The sequence below is a fragment of the Haliotis rufescens genome, unplaced genomic scaffold (assembly GCF_023055435.1).
Source record: "Haliotis rufescens isolate VD_foot unplaced genomic scaffold, xgHalRufe1.0.p SCAF_1, whole genome shotgun sequence".
NCBI classification, from domain to species: Eukaryota; Metazoa; Mollusca; class Gastropoda; order Lepetellida; family Haliotidae; genus Haliotis; species Haliotis rufescens.
Window position 1 is genome coordinate 63,584,018 of NW_025963779.1, and position 22,006 is coordinate 63,606,023.

General features: G+C 37.0%; 1 protein-coding gene and 1 long non-coding RNA gene across 3 annotated transcripts in view; both read left to right on the forward strand.

Annotated features, from left to right (window-relative positions):
- Nucleotides 1-22,006, forward strand: part of LOC124142425 — a 62,703-nt gene that overhangs the window by 9,996 nt on the left and 30,701 nt on the right. The gene's annotated exons all lie outside the window — the stretch shown is intronic.
- Nucleotides 4,286-21,983, forward strand: LOC124142446. The gene is made up of 4 exons (XR_007222128.1): nt 4,286-4,378; nt 6,619-6,691; nt 21,326-21,442; nt 21,968-21,983. It is a non-coding gene; the product is annotated as an uncharacterized LOC124142446 (long non-coding RNA).

Consider the following 22,006-nt stretch of genomic DNA (forward strand, 5'->3'; position numbering starts at 1 on the left):
AGGAATTGGTGCATATTAGAATGTCATAATCATAAGCTGCCATGTCGACAGTTTTCTTTGGTTAAATCATTCATTCATATGTCTTCCTGGTTTAACGTGTTACTTTATGTATATTCCAGTATTAATTAAAATACTTCATGTGACACCAATATTTTAGTGTATTTTTCAAACAAGTAAAGTTTGGTTTTCAATATTGTAGTACATGTATGGAATCAAGTCACAAAAACGCAACTGCTACAGAAAAGCATGCATTCCATGCAAAAGTTGACTTTTATGCAAGCCGCATGCATTTCACCACCCAAAAATGGGTATAAAAACATGTGCGTTAACGGGATTCCATATGCAATGTTTAGCATCGTGCTGACAACCACCACTCAGAAAAACAACAAAATTACGCAATCATTAAACATTACGAAATGCCACGCCTTTCCGAAAATGAGCGTCTGCGAGCCTTTGGTATGCTTGAAGCAGGATCGAGTAAACGTGATGTTGCAAGACCATTTGGTGTTTATGGCAACGTTGGCAACAGACAGTCAGAGACCATCCTCGGAGTGGCAGGCCACGCGTAACCAATAATCGACAAGACAACTGGATTCGAGCAACACACCTACGAAATCCATTCCAGCCACCAACAGTGGCTGCAAGAAGCATCCCTGGCCTTCAACGAATATCTTCACAAACCGCACGTCGCCGCCTCAGATGTGCAGGGATTGTCGCCAGAAGACCCGCCAGACGTCCCATTTTGACAGGAAACCACCGTCAAGCACGTCTACAGTGGTGCAGATAGCGTCTACGCTCGACGGTCATGCAGTGGGGACAAGTTCTATTCACTGACGAGTATCGTTTTCACCTCAGCCACAGCGATGGACGGATTCGAGTGTACCGACGTTGAGGTGAACGTTACGTCAATCATTGTGTCATGGAAGAAGATCGGTTCGGGGGCGGCAGCGTCATGGTATGGGGTGGGATTACAGCAAGACAGAGGACCCGTTTGATAGTGGTAGAGGGAATTCTCAATGGACAGCGCTACCGCGACGAGGTCATCGGCCCTGTTGTTCTACCTTTTTTGCGTCGTCATGGCCCAGGCATTACCTTTCAACATAACAACGCCCGGCCTCATATTGCTCGACTTGTTTAGGATTTTCTTCACCAAAACAACGTGAACGTCATCCCCTGGCCGGCTCGCTCCCCTGATCTCTCACCAATCGAGCACATGTGGGATTAAATGGATCGGCGCCTTTGACACCCGGTCCATTCTATGAGACGAAGATGTGTTGCTTGCATCGCAACCAGAGGTGGACACACACGCTATTGATTTGTAAATTTACATTTTGGCATGTTCATGTTTTTTTTTATACAATCACGCATTTTCTGAAGTCAGTATGGCAAATTAACCATTTGAACACTCACAGGAGTCTTTTATCTGTTGCAAACCGAAATTGTTTCAGATAAGGTAAAAAACATAACTTTGCATTAAATCTTATACAATGTCACAGGAACTTTTGTTGTTCACTTTATATGAGTAATCATATGCAACACTCGATCATTAGCCACGTACCAGCTTGTGATTGGGACAAAAGGTTGTTATATTTCAAAAACTTAATGATTCAGGCTACTTTCGACGAAGTTGGGTACAATCAATGATTTTATCGCCTATCGACGTCTCAGTGATTCTCGACGTCTTGATGTCATGCTGTGCTGATCGAAAGAACTTGACACTAGACTCTCTGTAAATAATCGAGTCTGGACCAGACAATCAAAGTGATTGATATCATCAGCATCAAACCATGCAATTGGGATGCGATGACATTCATCAACCATGTCAGCGAGCCTCACCACCCGATCTCGTTAGTCGCCTCTTACGACAAGCATAATCGACTCTCAAAACAAGCATCACTTGCTGAAGACCTATTACAACCTGGATGTACCATAATGTATCAACTGGATTTCGATCGATTTATGTACAATGTGAAATTCATTGGCGCTCATTGGTTGGGTATGGTACAATGTTTTAGCCAGAAGTTAGACTTTTAATGTTATTCACTGCCAGAAATATATTGTTCTTGTTGTGCGATCTCTCTTTGTTATGTGTTATGGATCCACTCGTAACAACTCTATTTTTACCAGCTGCCTGGGTGAGTCTATCATGTAATTTGAGGGGGTAAACTTTAAATTACATAAATCACTGGTGCATAAAATTGTTTTGATAACACTGTTGGCGAACTGCACTGTATACGAAGTTAGACGACGCACTGATGCATTAAGTTGTTTTGATAAAACTGTAGGCTCATTAGGCTAAAATATGGCAAGTTGTATACAGAATATACTTTTCATTCAATTCTGTCAACTTAACCTTAATCAGATAAAAGCAATCAGAATACCCGATCTGCAGCTGAGCGTCTCTTTACTTAATCTTGATGCTCTGATAACAATTAACCAAGAAAGTATCTTCTGCAAATCACAACGGCATGCATACAGCACATAATAAAAGTAACATGTATGTCGGGGCCATTGTCGACAAGAAAAGACAAGATATCAGTCGAAGCTAATAAGGCTACGAGAACTGTATAAGAATATGAGAGTATAAGCATACAGATCAAATAATTGTTAAGAAAACTGGATAGTATTGGTGACAACTAACACCCCTGTTTCGTGTCACGGCTCACTTTAAATAAGGGTGTAGAAAACCAAACACCAGGATGAAACATTGCACATCCTGGAGATAGGATTGTAAGGCATTCAAAGCTATGAACACTATATACTCCATAAATCCGTAAGCCATATGTAATCGAACGTGATAGCATATTATGTTATCTTCATATGAATATGCAGAGTGATTATGGAGTCCTTAAACTTTTATTGGTGAACAGTAACAGTAACAGTTACCATGGGGACAACCGCCAACCGTTGCTCTATGTTACGTCCTATGGTCACGTATAAATATCAAATAGGACTGAAATGTTGCAGACTTCGTCATATTTGCCCTTAGTGAAGATGCAAACGTTGATCGACATTGACGTCCGTTTCCATATTCTTTAATGTTATGTGTAACTGAATTATGCCGACCAGCCTTCGTGCATGTCAAAAGTAATGAGCTAAGATTGCAATACACATGTGTGATGTTTACAACACTCAGGGCCTCAGTAAAGCTTTCAAAAAGGTTTGTGTTAGTCATGTTGAGGACATTTCCAAATTTGATGCATCAGTGACCGATGCAATTCCCTATTTTGACCTGTATCCTATATTCCCCTATTTTTCAGGTGAACAATTGACTTGCCTTTGCATGGGTCTATGATGTGTGCCACCGGTGGGGCAGGATATGCTCACCTTTTCATGAACATCTAGTATCATCACTATTTGACAGTGTTTCATAAACACACTGTGTTGTCAAGTCTGAACAACTAATGAATATGTTTACAGTTACAGGTATAAATGTCCGACCTTCCAATGGTGTCCGCCCATTCATGTGTCACTTTAATCTAGATACGAGGCAGTCGACTTTGTCTCTGTGACATCGTCATGATGAGATCAAGAAACGAGAACATATGAAATATTTCGACCAGCTATTCAAGATATGTGGTTTGTGGTTGGTTTTGGTAACGACGCAGGTCTTTGACTGTTACCACTTTGGCAAAACCCATGAGCGCATTGAGAAAAAAAATAACTTTCGTTTGCTTTATCAAAATAAATTGCCGAACAAATATTGTTGCTGAAGATTTCAAAAATACAGTATAATATTTTATTAAGGCCACACTTTTTTATTTCACTGTTATCGAATTATGGCTTCATAAATAATTAATCTTTTTCGCCAAGTAGCAAGAAGGTCGGTCGTTTCGATAATTGGTTGGGAACAGCAAATGCTAATACTAATTAAAGTGCAAGATGATTAGTATTTTACAGTAACGTGCATATGGATTTTTTTCTGAGAAGGCGTGTTCCTGCTTTCCTTTTAAGTTGTGTGTAGGTGCCACAGACTACACACAATGCATATGATTAATTATTATTTATAGTTGACAGTTACTTTAGTTATATATGAATTTTGCAAATTTGTTTTTTAATTAGTAAGGGGTGATCGTATAATAAATATAAAATTATACTTTTATCAAAACGCCAGTTAAAAGAGAGAAAGCACAGATGATGTCACAGATCTCGGCCATGGACGAAAGTTCGAACAGCAAGAACCTGCAAGTTGGCAAGAACGCACAAACAGAGCTTTTGGAGAAATTGGTGAAAGGTCTGAAGGAAGCGCTCAAGACAATGCAGAAGGACATACAAGAGACGGACAGGGAGCATAAACGACAGATTAAAGCACTTCATGATCAGCTTCATGACGCACGTGGTCAAGGAAGTGTCGACACGAAAGCGGCATCTGGGAAAGGTAAATAATGTCTGGACAAACCAAGTGCACGTACTAGATTATTTGAGGAGATTGATATCGATGCGGGTACAAAACGTGGAAAACAGTGGCCCAAGGAAAGCGCTTTGGGGAAGATAAGTTTTGAACAGCCAACATATTATGCCAGTTTGCAGCTAGAGGGAGGTAGATGCAAAGAACAAAGGCCTAAAGTAGACGGTATTGAGGTTGACCAAATTGCTGTTGTCGAGGGTTGATTATACATTTCATTTGTCATGATTATACCTGACACTTTGTCATGATCTCATTTGTCATGGCTATACATCTCACTGTCACGTTTATACCTCCCATGTGTCATGTTTATACCTCTCCGTTTTCCATATTATACCTGTCATTTGTCATATACTCATTTGTCATGTTTATACTTTTGATTGGTCATGATTATACCTCTCGTTTGTCATGATTATACCTCTCATTTCTCTACCTATTATTTGTAACAATAAAACCTCTCATTTGCAATGATTATATTACTGTTATTACTAATTTGAGGATAGTGTGTTCACAAAATTACGTTATTATTAACCTCATTTTGAAAAAGCGCGATGTATAATAAGGGCCGTTTTGGCACAATGGAAATGTGAAATGTAAGGTTGAGGTAAACTGTAAATATTAGTTTAAGATTTATCATACAACGTACAAGTGATGTTCAAATTTCTGTTTTCTTTCTAAAACGTGCAAGGTTTTAGACTTCTGGCATGATCAAGTAGGGTCTACATAACAAGGCTAAAATGTTTATAAAAAGGCTGGGGTCTTTCTGTAAGTTTCTGTTTACTAAAAAGGACAGTCTGTAACCAGAAGTTAGCAATCATTACAAGAAATCATTTATTTTAGCTTCATCAATCATTCTTCATTTGCCTATAGTACTTGTCTGAAAAGAAGTTGAGGATACAATGATTCAATAGAATATACTTCAAAAACCATAATAACTGTTGAATTTAATCAAGTAGTTGAGTAATGGCATGCTTCTAAGGTTCATAGCATGGAAAAGAACATTTGATTCCTTTTAATTGTCACAGTATTTGTAGTCTTTATAGTAATTACAATTTATACAAGTGAGATACTTGAAAAAATATTCTTTAATTCTTTAATCGACACAAAATGGACAAACAAGTAAAAAGTAATTTTCATCTTCGATATAATTTAAAGTACATATTTGACCAATTCTGTCTTCTATGTGGAGTCCACAGTGTCTACCCGATTCAAAAAGGAGACAGTGAGCACCACTCGGAATTTCTTTAAATGTCTGTCAAACAAAAGTGCTCTGTATCAAATTTTGTTGCATGTATAGTGATTTAGTTTATTGGACAAAGGTAGAAATGGTAACAACTTTTGTAGGTGTATGTCTTTTAATGTATTGGTAAGCTAAATAATAAATCGCTGTATCATGTGCACATTTTGTTCAGTCCAAACATAACCATACCGAGATGAAGTAATTAACTGTTAAACATACTATGTCCAGTTAGATTTACCTTGACGAACATACAGTAACAGTATATACTAACATCTCTTTGGAAATCTTGCATTTGGCATCATAAGTGCTTTAACCAGCATTTGATGACAATAAATGGGCGTCTATGTACAATGGGCATCTTCAACATTCACCGTAGATCGTCACATTTTGAGTGCTAGGTTTAACCGAGAGTTCCTACTGGCATAAAAATGAATCTTTCAAAAGCATTTAATATTCATGAAGTCCAAATTTCGGCTCAAAACATCATAATTGCGCTTATTTTCTTAGCTTGTAAAGCAGTCGTGTTAACACGCATAGACTATAACAATCTGTCCGTAAGATAGATACCAATATATTAATCAAAAGTACCGACATCTGGAGGGTGTCCTTTGTAAAACCATTTTCCTCTCTGAGATAATCTGGATTGCTCAGATTGAATTTTCAATAATATCTGGCATAGTTGAAAACAGTTACGTTTTGACAGAGTGTCTTCAAGGATGATGTAGATAACCATTTATCTGTTGTTATGTCTATTGACGGAAGCAGGGTTACTCCTTGATATGAACATTGGTATGTACATGTACCAATGGGAAACAAATATAATTAGTATATTAGAGGTCATGTTACAGCATAGGGGAACAAACTGGAGCGTGTGTTCATATAGTGTTCCAACAAATATATTGTATATTGAGTAGGAGCAGGAGTTAGTGAAAATAATGTTATAACATATTTCCAGTGACATCACGGATGGAAGATGGCCATCCTCAAGATGACGAGGACGCTTTAAAGATTACGAAGTGGTGGCAAGCGTCATCCCTTTTGAAGTGGTAGGTAAAGGGCGAAACACTAGCGGCAATCCACGTTTATATTATTCTGTAGAAGGATAAAATTCGAGGTCCCTTGCCGAATAGAGAACGCATTCGTGCATGCTGTGTTATTCTGCATCCATTTATCCATTGACTAAACCTTACACAATGTTACCAGTCATTGTTTACAGGTAGGAAATACTTGGAAATTATTTTTTCTTCGCTGAAGTTGGGAAAAGTGATAATTTCATTGCAGTGAACATAACACTTGATATTAAACTGCAGTGAACATAACGCTTGATATTTGACTGCAGTGAGCATAACACTTGGACGGAACTGTTGTCTTACAAGAGTCACTCCCATAACATTTTCTCCCCTTTACAGTAAGTGTCTACCTGTACACAAACTGTCGACTTCCTTTAACGTTAGTTCAACATTTACATGGCAAAATAATGACAGGTATTCTTTTATGGAGTTAATATCGCTTCTTGTCGTTTGTTATCGAAAATGTTTCGTTGTAAACTATTCATTGCACAAATTCTATTCATTTGTGTGAGCATCATTTAAGAATATGAACATTCCTGACGTTAATTCGTTTTAATGTCTAGTTCATTGCATATGTAAAACAACAACCTTGATGTGCTTAAATGTGATTTCTCCACATGTACAGTTTTAGAACATGGTAAGTGGATGTGAACAGTTTTTCAGTGCATATGTAAAATGTGTCATGCGTGTGTGAATGGTTATTCTGATCAGGAGCTCTGGTCACGTGAAAATCAGTCCATAGCATAAATCGTGTATAAATGTTTTAGAATAAAACAAGCTTGTATTATGTTTCTTGAAGTTCATATAAATATATAACACAAGACCAAATAGCGTCCATTCCAATTTGGAATGAACGTTGGAATGCTTTGGAAAGATCGCTCATTCCAAACTTTCCAAAGCTTGGAAAGATCGATCTTTCCAAAAAATCCAAAATTGGAATGGCATTGGAAATGTTTGGAATGACTTGGAATGGTTTGGAATGGTTTGGAATTGTTTGGAATTGTTTGGAAATATGGTTAGAAGGAACAAGTTAAAATATGTTTTATCAGTAATTTGAACAATAAAAAGACTATGAATTAGGGGCTTTAGGGGTTGCTTATATAGTAATTTTGAAATTTTGAGATTTGGAAAGAATGCCAAGAGTGGGTGGGGTACGAAATAAGGGAGCTGTGTGTGTTGGATGGTTGTTAGATAAGGTAGTTTTGGTTTTATTATTTTATTTGGGGTTTAAATGCGACTAATTAGTCCTGTTTTAATTAGGTATAAACCTAAGGCTTTGATTTTTTCTAATTTATTTTATGGATTTAGGATTGATTCTAGTGTAAGTCCGGTTTTAAGATTTAGGGTGGTCTGTAGTGTTGTTCGGTGTGTTTGGTAGTGTGTGCAGTGAATGAGTACGTGTTCTGGTGTTTCTTGTTGTTTGCAATGTGGGCAGTTTCCTGTTGTGTGTAGATTAGCTATTTTACGGTGATTATTTAGTTTGGTGCGGCCTGTTTTTAGGTTAGTAATTATTCTGTCGATTTTTTTGGATGGGTGTAGTATTTTTGGTTTATTTATGTGTTTTTTTAGTACTTTCCTGATCTGGCTATTTAAGTTTTGGTATATATTTTGCCATTTTTTGTTGATTTTTTGTTTAGTGAGACTTTTGATTTCTGATTTTGAGCTGGGTAAGTTTAAGCTTATTTCTGGGAGTTAAAGGGATAATTTTGCTGCTTTATCTGCCTTTTCATTTCCAAAGATTCCTACGTGGGCGGGGGTCCAAATGAACTCTATTTGTTTACCTGCCCTAGTTAAGTTGTTTGAGCTATTGAATATTTGATTTATTAGTTTGGGGTGGTTTTTAGTGTTTTTATTTTTGAGGGCTTGTAGTCCACTGAGGGAGTCGGTTAGGATGAGGATTTTTTTGATTTTATTTTAGATTGCTGATTGTGTAGTGCTGAGACAACTACTGACTGATCATGATATAGAAGATTTAACGTGCGCTTTCCGACTGCAGCGTATTTCGCACACGGGCCTGGCCGGACCATTTAGTGTATTCCGAAAAGGGTGAAAGTGGTGTGTGCAACCCAAGAGGGAGCTTTTAGGGGTTGCTTATATTGATTTTTTGAGATTTTTAAATTTGGAATAAATGCCGAGGTGGGTGGAGGAGGGAACTAAGGGAGCCGGGTGAGGTTGGTGTTTGTATGTTTATTGGATTTTGGATTGGTAGATTAATTAGTTTTTGATTAGGAATACGCCTAGGGCCTTGAAGTTTTCTAGTTTATTTTGAGGGTTTAGTATTTCATCTAGAGTAGGAACCTTATTTAGATTGAGGGTGGTTTGTAGAGTGGTTCTGTGTGTTTGGTAGTGGGTGCAGTGGATGAGTGCGTGTTCTGTGGTTTCGAGTTGTTTGCAGTGGGGGCAGTTGCCTGTGGTGTGTCTTTTAAGTTTTTTTAGGTGGTTATTTAGGTTCGTGTGTCCTGTTTAGAGTTTTGTAATTAATCTGTCAATTTTTTTAGAGGGGTGTAGGATTTTAGGTTTGGCTAGTGGTTTTCTGAGCACTTTTTTGATTTGGCTATTTGAGTTTTGATATTGATAATGCCATTTTTTGGTTATTTTTTGTTTGTTTACACTTTTAATTTCTGATTTTGAGATGGGTAGGTTTAGGCTTATTTCTGGTATTTTAAGAGATAATTTAGCTGCTTTATCGGCGCTTTCGTTGCCGTAAATTCCTACGTGGGCGGGGATCTACAAGAAGGTTATTTGTTTGCCTGCTTTTGTTAGGTCGTTGGAGCTTTTAAGTATTTGGTTTATTAATTTAGGTCGTTTTTTGGTATTTCTGTTTTGGAGGGCTTGTAGTCCACTAAGGGAGTCGGTGAGAATTAGGATTTTATTGTTGTTTTTAGATTGTTGGTTATGCAGGGCTGAGGCCATGCCCATAAGTTCGGCCGTGAATATAGATTGGTTGTTAGGGAGTCGGTAAGATTGTGTGGATATAACTGGTTGTGTGGTATGGACTCCGAAGCCTGTGTGGTTGGAGATCGGGTCTGAAGATCCGTCAGTGTATATGTGACACCCATTGGGCCAATTTTCGTGTATGTATGCAACACAAGGCGAAATTCCAATATATACAAAATATACAATTTTGTATATATGATATATCCAAAAATATACAATTTTGTATATATGGATTGATTTTACCTCTGCTTCATTCAGTTTCTTTACATTGCAGACATTAATGCTCACAATGTGTGGTTGCTATTGAATATATTACTAAGAATACCGGACAGTATTATTGTATGTGACAAGTGTATACTATTGGCATTATGACAACTCTATTTGGAGTGTTATGAAATAATTTGTATTTATTTATGTTGACAGCATTTTACGCAATAAAGAAATAGAACACTTGAGCAGACAGTTACATCAATAATATATATAGTAAGTGCGCCATCTGTTTACAAATAAGAAGATCTATACATACAAGTCGTTCAGAGTAGTTTCAAACAATGACGGTAAAATTAATATATCATGAATATCGGCAAATATGAATATATACAATTTAATATATATGTTTCTGTTATGTCATGGTATGGTGATTCTAAATCTAAAATGTTGCTTGATATTGTTTTGACAAACAGCTGTATGCACTGTCCAATGTGATACTCCTACGTAAGTATATAAAAAAGGATGTTCGTTTAGTCAATTGACATATTAGTGGGATTAGTGTGACAGGATAATTAAGTTTGTCATCTGGTATAATGCACTTCCTCGATTAGCATAATTAGAAAAGAGTTTGTAAATAGTTATATGTGGACTCCAGTTAGCTAAGGCAGCCAAGCATCAGTGGAGAGTGTGAGCAGCTCGAGAAGAGGCGAGCAACTCAATGTGATTTACGAATTTGTGGAATTTTAATAAATAAACGAACGCCTGTCACAAAAATGTAGTTGAACATAGAACACACAGAATCGCAGATTTTTCTATCGTACATTTGAGGGTGAACGTGAACGAAGCCGTGCAGGGTGCCTTACATCGATTTTACTTCAGAACACAGAGTGAGCTCAGGTAAGTTTATTATCGCATTCATTCGTGCAATAGATATGGCAATCATGCGCTGACTTTGTATGTGTTCGAACATTTGGAAGAAATAAAAAATGGACTTACGAGTCGAGTACACAACAAAGCCATTAAGTGAATATCAAATAAATTGATTCACAATGTGACAACCTCTCATCCAAAATTTGTTTAATGCAACATTCAGAAATGTACAATCGTTATTATAAAATACAGCTTGTTTATATATATGTGTCGCTACCTCTCTCATGTTAAATACATAAATGTATAAAAATGTTTTAATATAATTTAATATTACTATTAGTTTTACATTATAAGTAACATTATGGACCCTAGCATGTCGAGCCAAGAATCAATTGCATATATTATTCACCTTGGAATGTCTGTTTACTGTGTTTACAGCGGGGTCCAGGCAATTCCCTAAGTGGACAATTCCAACTACTACTGCGTAAAATATTAATGCCGATTTGGAGAAAATTACTAAATGGATGAAAACAAGTAAAGTATAATCTAAAGAAAACAGAAACTATTCAATTTCACGTTAAAGTCAATCTAAATGCAATACCTAACCGTAAAATGAAAAGATTTTTTATCAGTGACTTTTGGTTAAATGTTTCAGTCAGATTGTTAATAGCATTCTGATATTGTCGATTAGTTAAAAAGATTGTGGGTATACGTGTAGGTAATTCTCTCACAATGGCAGAAAGTCACTCAACCAGTTCATGTATTCTACGTCAAAGAAGATCAGAACCCGTGTATAATTACAACATCCTCAGAATACCAATAACAACGAAATGTAGAAATTAACAAACATGACCAACATTATTATTTCATGTTAATCTTTGTGCCATGCATGTAGCTAGATTATACATATGTATACTTTTTCAGTCTGTGTGAAGTCGTGCATAAATACAGTTGATTTTTAAGGGTGTGTTTTTGTACTGTCATCCCTAAACAAAAGTTTCACTTTTATCCTCAAAAGCGCAATAATATTCATGTTATAACCTTTTAAGTCAACTTTTGATTTAATACGAATTACATAACATTCATGTTACTTTGATTTTATAATGTTGTTACAAACCCATGGACTGACTAGGTTCATTAAGTGTCATAAAATTGCCGGGACATAATGTGGTGGCAATACATTCTCTAATTAACACCTGTCACAAAGGGACAGGCCATTTGGGTTTGTGCTCTGTGTTACGCAATATGTGTCTTCACGAAATAACATTCAACGAACTATGTATGAACATGTAAGTAGATACAACTTGAGTTACCGCCCTTGGACAGAGAGGACGTGGCCGGATGAGCTCCCGCAATTTGAAAACAAAATCCAAGTTTTACTGAACCATCCGACGCCGAAGGTATACTTAATTGTACTACAGAGCCTTTATAAACGCAAATATACAACATTCTGTGAAGATTTTGTGTAAAAGGTCTCATATTTGCCTCTTTTGCTTAACTTTTGAACTCTAACAATGTCGGAACCATTTATGGATTCTCAAAACTATGTTGAAGCGGTTTTGACACAAGCAAATGTCACTACTTGCAACGTTGAAGCGGGTGTACCATCTGCAGCTAAAAAGGTAAAGCGGAAAAATTGTGATGCAAACGGTGTTGCAAACTCTGATGAACTCCCATATATTTCGAATCATGAAATTTTGGCAGCAATAAACAACCTGAAAAGTACATTCAGTGATCAGTTAACTGACATCGAAACGCGGGTAACAAAGCGGTTTACAGAGATTCTGAAGGAAGAAACTGTGAAATTACGTCGAGACTTTGAGTCGGAGATGACGAAATTAAGTGACAGGGTAAATAATGTCGAAAAAGGTCAAACAGGCGAGATAAAGAATGTCCAGAAGAATTTCGAGACTCTGAAAACGAAAGTTGCGACTATGGAATCGACTTTTTCTGATGCGTTAAAGGATGGTAAAACTGACAAAACTATGTGTGAATGTGTTGTCAGAAATCTCCCAGTTGACGCACGTGAAGCTAATGACCCCAGTGTGACACGTCAACTTGTAAACAGTGTGATTCGAGATGGCCTAAAACTGTCGGATGTTCGGGCTGTACATGCGACAAGAAAAAAGCGTGCTGACGGTAAACCCGGCGTTGTGTTGTTTACCCTGGAAACCCCCGATCAGAAAAGGAAACTATTGCAGAAGAAAAAACACCTGAAACAGAGTAAGGACTATTCTCGCGTTTATGTGGATTCGGCGCTTTCAGAAGATGAACTGATAAATAGGTCTAACATGCAAACCATCATTAAGGAATTGGGGAAAGACACTGTGTTTCGTTTCCATGGCAAACGGCTAGTCAGCTCCAAGAAAGACTAGGATATATTGCGGTTAGGCTTTTGGAACGTGGGTGGCTGGTCGCAGCGGGAATCAAGTAACAAACTATTTAGGGAAAATATAGTATTAGATTTACAATATGATGTGTTAGGTTTGTGTGAAACCTTTCTTCAAAACGAGGACTCTTTAACAGTGGACGGTTACACGTGGTACGGAAATAACCGCTCTCAACTCCATAAACGAGCAAAGAGAGGTTCGGGTGGGGTAGGTGCTCTATTTAAGAACTCTTTATTGAAAGATTTTAGTGTTGAGATTTTAGACAACGATTTTAACGACATGATTTGGTTTAAACTTACGTCTCATTTTGATGCTGATTTTAAGATTGTTTTGTGCGTGTGCTATTTACCCCCTTCATGTTCATCACGTGTTAACGATGGAGAAGAATTTTTTAACACTCTGTTGGAAAAACTTTATCTCTTTCAAAATGATGGTATTTTATGTATATGCGGCGATTTCAACGCACGAGTTGGTAATGAAAGTGACTTTATCGAGGGAGTAGACAGCGTACCCGCAAGGGAGATAATTGACTACACTAAGAACTCTTATGGTGGTTTGTTTATTGACTTTCTGACTGAAAGTAACCTATGTATGATCAACGGTCGACTAGGAGCACAGGACTTCACTTATGTGAAGAATGGGGCGTCCGTTGTGGACTATGTGGTTACAGCACATGATCACCTCAGTAGCTATAAGAACTTTAATGTTGTTAAAATGTCTTCGATTATCACTGGAAGTAATGTCCCTGATAAAATACCCGATCACTCGATACTTTCATGGGACTTGGAGGTACCAACTAATTTGTCTGATTCTTTTACCACAATAGGCCAAATAGGTAAATGTAAAATGTACGTTAAAAGTAAAATTAAAAGTTATTTTTTGTCTGAGGTGTCTGCCGCTCAGATAAATGAAGTTGTACATAAAATAGAAAGAAACTTGTCTGTTCACGACGATGTTAATGCAGCCTACAATGAGTTTATTTCTTTTTTGCATTCTGAATTAGATAAGTGTGCTTTACCATCACAGTCTAATGTTAGTGTCAATCGAAGATGTAAATCATTTTATAAGCCTTACTGGTGTAATGAACTACAATCTCAATGGGATAAAGCATGCCTTGCAGAAAAATATTGGTTGAAATGCAAGTCTCGGGTCAGGAGAAAACGTTCCAAGCATAGCTATTGTCAGGAGAGGAAATGTTTCGATAGACTATTACGCAAGTATAAAAGGGAACATCAGCTCAGTGAGCAACAACGTCTATTAGATAAGTACTGTGACAGTGACTCGCGCAGCTTTTGGAAAGCAATAGGCAAGATTGGTATCAGTAACGACCGAGTGTATGATGTCCCCTGGGAGGTGAAACATGATAGTGGTATATCTACAGATAGAGGAGTAGTCTTGAATACATGGAAAGATGAATACAGTTCTCTATTCCTTGAGAGTACATCTCCTAGTTTTGATGATGGTCACTTCCATAAGATTTGTGATGAGTTGGCAAATAATCAGGTGAGAGTGGACTGTCAGTTTGATACCCGTGACCTAGATTCACCGATTACAGTGTCGGAAGTTGTTCGTGCAGTTGCACGAGCAAAGCGCGGGAAAGCAGTTGGTTTTGACCTACTCCCGGCTGAGGCCCTAAAGAACGATACTTGCATCGATATCTTATTTAGAATGTTTTCCTATTGCTTTGATAACAAGGTATGCCCCGACTCGTGGCGAACAAGTTTGATTAACCCAATTAAAAAAAGTGACACTGATCCCCGCGACCCGTTGGGCTACCGGGGTATTGCTCTCCTGTCCGTGCCTTGTAAGATTTATTCTGATATATTAAATTGTCGTTTTAGTAATTGGCTAGAGGTAAATAACATACTGGTAGATGAACAAAACGGATTCCGATCAAAGAGAAATACACAAGAGCACATTTACAGCTTATTCACAGTGATAAATAATAGGAAACTATCAAAACAATCGACATTTGTGTGTTACATTGATGCTATGAAAGCTTTTGATAAAATTAACCGTAAATGTCTATGGTATAAACTTATGAAAATTGGTGTTAACGGTAATTTTCTTCAAGCAGTCCAGGCAATGTATGACGATACTTGGTCATGTGTTAGAGTAAATGATCACCACACAGACCGCTTTCCAGTTGACTCAGGTGTACGCCAAGGGTGTGTTTTATCACCAACTTTGTTCTCTGTATTTATAAATGATTTAGCTGCTGAAATTAATAGCTTACACTGTGGTATCCACCTGGACACTGACATGCTGAGTATCCTAATGTATGCTGACGATGTTGCTCTCGTAGCACCTGACGAGCACTCTTTACAGCGGATGTTAGACTGTGTAGCAAACTGGTGCGCACGTTGGCGCTTACTTGTCAACATCAAGAAAACTAAAGTTGTGCACTATCGTCCCAGTTACATTAAAATGTCCGATTTTGTGTTTACAATTGGGTCTGACCAGGTTGAAAGTACTCACGCTTATAAATACCTAGGTGTCTGGCTACAGGAACATCTTGATTTGAATTTTACAGTTAAAGAAATAGCTAAATCTGCAAATAGGGCACTTGGTGTTATAATTTGTAAATTCAAAGCAGTTGGTGGTTTAGCTTATAACATTTTTACAACTTTGTACAATAACTTGGTCCAGCCTATCTTATCTTATGGATCGGCAATTAGGGGAACTAAGGAATTTAGCTATATAAATGCTGTCCAAAACCGAGCGTGTAGATTTTTCTTAGCAGTCGGTAGAAAGACTCCAAATTTGGCTGTCCGTGGTGAAATGGGCTGGACATCCTCATTTACAAAACAAAAGATTGAAATTCTTCGGTTCTGGCGCAGTTTGCATGCTGCAGATCAATCCCGAATGCTGAGTATTATTTGCAGATGGTCAGTAAAATTCCGTAGATCCTGGAATAATACAGTTTTCAACTACTTTGTCAGTTTACATTTACCAATTTATGATCTAAATAATATTTCTACTGAAGAGTTTAACTTGTCTAAAGTATGTCTGTTATCCTTAGACCATTCTGATTGGTTACATGGACTCTGGAACGATACGGGCCAGGTAAATGGTAATAAGTTACGTACATACAGATTATTTAAAGATTCTTTATCAGTAGAACCCCATGTCAGTTTATTGATGAACAGATGTCAGCGCAGTATATTAAGTAAGTTTCGCTGCGGCTCATTGCCATTAGAAATAGAATTAGGAAGATTCACCCGCCCGAAAACACCGCTTATTGAACGTATGTGTAAATTCTGTAATTGCAATGCTGTTGAGGATGAAATACACTTTTTTGCTGAATGTTCTCTCTATACAGATTTACGCTATGATTTATGGAATTTAGCTTCTCAATCAAATCCAAACTTTATACAGATGTCCGCTGCCGACCAGACCGTGTTCTTTATGCGGAACAATAAGGTGGTCAGACCCCTAGCCGCGCTTCTTCACCACATGTATGAGCGAAGACAACTGTGTCTTTCGTCTCTACCAGCCTAGTTCCATGTATCTTAGTATCAGAATGTTCTGATAACTGGCGATAACCGGTGATAACTGGTGATAACTCATTTTTATGTATATGTATGTACTGTGATAACTGGTGATAACTCATTTTTATGTATATGTATGTGCTGTGATATTTCTCATTTTTACTTATATGTATGTGACGTCCTGCGTGTCTCGTAGGCCATAATGGCCGGACACTGTACACACTATTTATGTATTTTTATTGTCACTGCTGTACAGTGTGTGACACGAAAATAAAATAATTTTCTTCTTCTTCTTCTTCTTCTTCTTCTTCTACAACGCGGGCGGATTGATGCTTTCGTACTTGGTATGAATAAATGAATTACACTTCGTTCTTAACTGTGTGCGAAATACGCATAATGTCGGAAAGAGCAAGTTAAATTCCCAATTACTGACTTCGTTCTTAAATAAATCACAACCATTTATAGTTGTATCACTGTGTAGATTCTTTTATATTTTAACGATGTAAATCACGCCACTTTTAATGTGAAATATGTCACTAAACCAGTTCATGTACTCAACCATTTCCACTATTATTTTCACAAAAGATCAAAGATTAAAAACAGTTATCAAGATATATTGTACAAATCTTTAGAAATACATAATCTTTAAAGGGAAACTGCCATCTTGATCAACTATTCTGTATTGTATGACATTATATATATGCTCATGTACCGCCGCTGGTGGTTTAAATTATAACAAATAAACATAATTTGGTTTGAACCCAACCATGCGTGTGCTGAATTAGACAGCGCCAAGCGTTCTGAGCGCCAACGAAGTTTTTCAAAGTATAAATAAAGCAAAACGAATATTTATCAAATTTCTTATTGCTAGAACATATGCATGAACAACAAGTACTATAATCGGAAATATATTACATGTTATATAGGCACCCGGATGCTCAAAATCACAATACAATGCAAATATCCAATATTTGTGTTCCAGCGAGTGAATACCAAATTGGTGGTTTTAGCTATGTATGGGTCGTTTTTTTTATTTATTTGGTTAGCTAGCATTGTGTCTATTTTGGGTATTTTGAGTTTAGGGGTGAAGATAGTTGATTTTTTGCAGTTTTGTTTAAGATTTTGAGTTTGGTGTTCATTGAGGTAGTTAGTTATTCTTTGGGATATTGGGGTGAGTAAGGGGTGTTTGCGAGCTAGAGTTTGGTTTCTTGGGCTTATGTTTTGGTTAATTATGAGACAACTAATAGGTCTCAAGATTAAGTATTGGGCTGGATGGCAGCTGCCATTTAATTACAAAACAGACAGTCGTCTAGACGGCTCACATGTAAGTGTGCCGACATGTGCCTAAGATCATAAAATGGACAATCTTTGGTAACATCTAATTTATTGTTGTCTCACGCCAGAGCTGTGAATAATTCTGTTCATTGAACAATTGGAATTCAGGAAGTTATCAATAATTGTTTTACTTAACATAAGATAAGATAAGTTGTTTACAACATAATATTATGATGTCAGGACGTACTACAGTCAAAACCATATATTTTAAAATCAATTTAATGACAGACTATGATTTCCAAGTCCCGATTAGCAAAACAATGAGGTATCAGTTTCACCACATGTGCACAGACCGCCTATACTTATAAAAATATATTTTTCATAACTATTCCCCAGTTAAAATCCTATCCTCTTATCAAAAAATCTGTGAGAGTGATCATCATTAACGAAACTCATTCTCGTCAAAGAATACAGAACAAATGAAGAATCATACATTTATTACCATGCTTCATTCATCACGAAGTAGATTTACATACATTTGTGAATAGCACTTAAACTGTGATAATGAATTTTACCATTGTCCATATTATATTATAAATATTAACCATAATATGGATTTCCGAATATATAAACGACTCCAAACGTTGATATTTCAGACAAAAACAAAGTCAGCTGTCTTTTAACGTTCAGGGGAAAAGGGTTTGCTTTCACAATTGAACATTTGTTTTCACCAAAGGACAATCAAATCAAGCCAAAAACAGTAAAAATACACATATATGGTTAGCGTCCGCCTTTATACAGCGAGGGGGGAAATTCGTCTGCTCTAACTGCCTTCACAAAAACATTCCAGCCCTTAATTACCGAGGCAGCTGTGACGTAGTAGCATTACATTCGCTGCGTTTGCAGCATATAAGATGTGTAATCTGTGGAGTGACTAAAGTAATATTACGGCTGAAATCTTACTTGCATGGTTGTTTTAATAGAAAACTTACGGTTTAAAAACACAATTGTTCTTATATAATGTTTTTTAGGTTTGGTTTATAAATACAAGAGAAGATTTTTTATACATATAAAACTGTTTGAAAATACAGCTGAACAATATAAAAAGAAAAATAGGAGTTGTGAATAGTGACAAATTTTAATTACATCACCGTGTCAATAATTATTGATTGATTCCGTCAAACAACTGTCAAACCATTTATTGCCATGTACGTACATGTACACAGGAAGTCGGCGCTGTCGGAGGCTCCAGGTAAATAAACATCGTGGTTTTATGACGGGAGATCAGACGAACCGTGAACCAGGGGCATGCGACGTAATTACACCTAAAGGTGGTAGAACCAGGGTATTGTCTCTTGGACTGGCTAATTGACCGTACGTATAATTGGTAAATATATTCGTTTTGACACCCGTGTTTCATGCGCATCCCGGCTCATAAGCAGAATACAGACAAATGAGGCCCCGTGATCAGCGGAGCGTGACCAACATGGATGCCGCCTTTCGGCCGTACCGAACAGTCAAGCTGCGATCTCGGAACTCAATCCAATTGCAAGCGGAGACAAGATTACTTCCCTTACCCAAACATGATCGTTGCTCAGAAATGTTCAAATCTATCTTCAGTAAATCATGAAATTAATGCGAGCATGACATTTATGCGAAAAATGCGATCGTCAGTCCCTCTGATTATTTTAATATGTTTCATTTCATCATGATAAAAAGTTAGTCACTTATAAGGTTACCACGTTGAAAATGGAAACGATCGTTAACAAAAACAACAAAATGTATTCTCTCATCACTCAGCCTAACAGTGATATAACTGCAAATTAAACAATCAAGTACGCTAAAGTATTACACATGGTGGGTGGAGGACCAGGGGCACTTTGAGTTTGACAGGTGTCATCAACTGGTCAAGTAACATCACGGTTTGTATATTCACGTTGATTGGACAGTCTAGACTGGCGCCAACTAATAATGACGGCGTCTTCAGAACAGAACAGAACTTTATTTCTCCCAGGTTTAGGCTTACGTGGATAACGGAAAATTTTGTTTAAGTGATAGCACATTTGTAATTCAATCTAATATACTTTCCTTGATTGATTATATGGCTGCGGTCGTAGATCCGGATGTATCTAAATATGCTCAGTATATACACAGGGTTTATTGTTATACTATTAGGATTAATAGATACAATTGAGTATTTATACCCTTGATCATAAAGTTAGTCACTACTTTCACACTTTGATTTGTATGATTTGGGTTAAGATTAAATTGACAAAATAAGAAATCATTCCGTGTATATGTGTATTATATATTGTACCCCAATACGTAATTAAATTGTGTATAAATAAGGACACTAGGTTAATTATTGTAATTGATTATTTGATAAACATATTCACATTTAGTTGTGTGATATGTCACAGAGGTAAAGCTAATTCATAACAACTAATTGTCCCATTTATTTGGTTTCTATCTTTTATATGAAACAAATGCTATAACATGGGGTGATAAACTTCATTGGCAATAGACGTAGCATATAATTGTCCACATGAACAGTCTACTCTGTTCCAGATACGTTTATTCATTTTGTCAGCATTTAAATCGTTACATTCCTGGCTAGATGATTCATTTGACGAAATCTTGTTCCCTGTTTTGAATTACCGTCAGATAGTTCCAGAACAATTATAAAATTTTCAGCCCTATGTGTTGCGCATAATTCCGAGATAATTCGAAGTTCATATTCTTGTACGAACACTTATCAAAATTCATTTATACCTAGTACTATTATGTACATATGTATATTAGTTCAAATTATAATAATGAGGCCCTCTATATTCTCGAAACGGTCTTTGTTCTACGACAACCGTAAGGCGGTATGGGAAAACAAAATATTTGTTTAATTGTTCAAAGTTCAAAGTCAATGTCATATGATTATAGACAAGGAAGATAAGAAATTAAGTAATACTATAAAGAGTAGCCACTTTAAATGACAGAATTTCTTTTAGTTAAATTTGCTCTTGATTTGGTCTTTTCGTGGTACATAGTGCCAAAATACTCTTAATTATTTACTTTCATGTCATTACTAATAGGATTATATCACATAAGGTCAAAAGTTGTACAACTTTTAACAGATATGATTATGACATGTTGTATCCAAACATTTCCAAACATTTCCAACTAAATCCAAACAAATCCAAGCTTGGAAATATGACCTTTCCAAATATTGGAATGGTCATATTTCCAATTGGAATGGTGGTATTTCCAAGTTTTGGATTTTTTGGAATGGATGATATTTTGTCCAGTGTAATATAGGGTTTGTAACTATTAGCTCACTCTCTCATTTACTCTAATTGGAAGATGAATTGTACTACCTTCCTACAGTATTATATGTAACAGATGTGTATGGTGGCATTTAGAGGTAATGTACCTCCTATATACAGGGACTGGGAGAAACCCCCGGAGTACATGTGCAGTGAGATTGAGACGAGGGGCAACTGGCACGTATGTAACGACACAACCTTTGAGGTCAAGCCACCATGTCTAGTCTACTCCTTTGGGTCAGTAGAAACATATTAATATGAAAACAATTTTCTAAGCCTCAACCTGAAGTACTTGTTAGTCGACTCCAGATCGTGCTTATTCCGTAAGAGATATGGATAAATGTACTCATCAGTGGATGCATATACAAAAATTGTTTTTGATTATTTAGTGCATATTGTCTCCACCAGGATGCCTCTTCAGGAAAAAAACAGTAGATACATGTAGCTATGGTATAATTCGTAACAATACTTATACATATTTCATTAAAAACCCGGGGCGGTCGGGTAGCCTTGTGGTTAAAGCGTTCGCTCCTCACGCCGAAGATCCGGGTTCGATTCCCGACATGGGAACAACATATGAAGCCCATTTCTCGTGTCCCCCGACGTGATATTGCTGGAATATTGCTAAAAGTGGCGTAAAACCATACTCACTCAATCACTCATTCACTCACTCATTAAGAACCAGCTCCATTTCATAGGCACGACATCCAAATATACATTTATGGTAATATGGTAACTAGTAAGTGCTGTAAATCTTTGTAGGATTTCAAATGACTGGTCGTTTGATGATACAATGGGCGC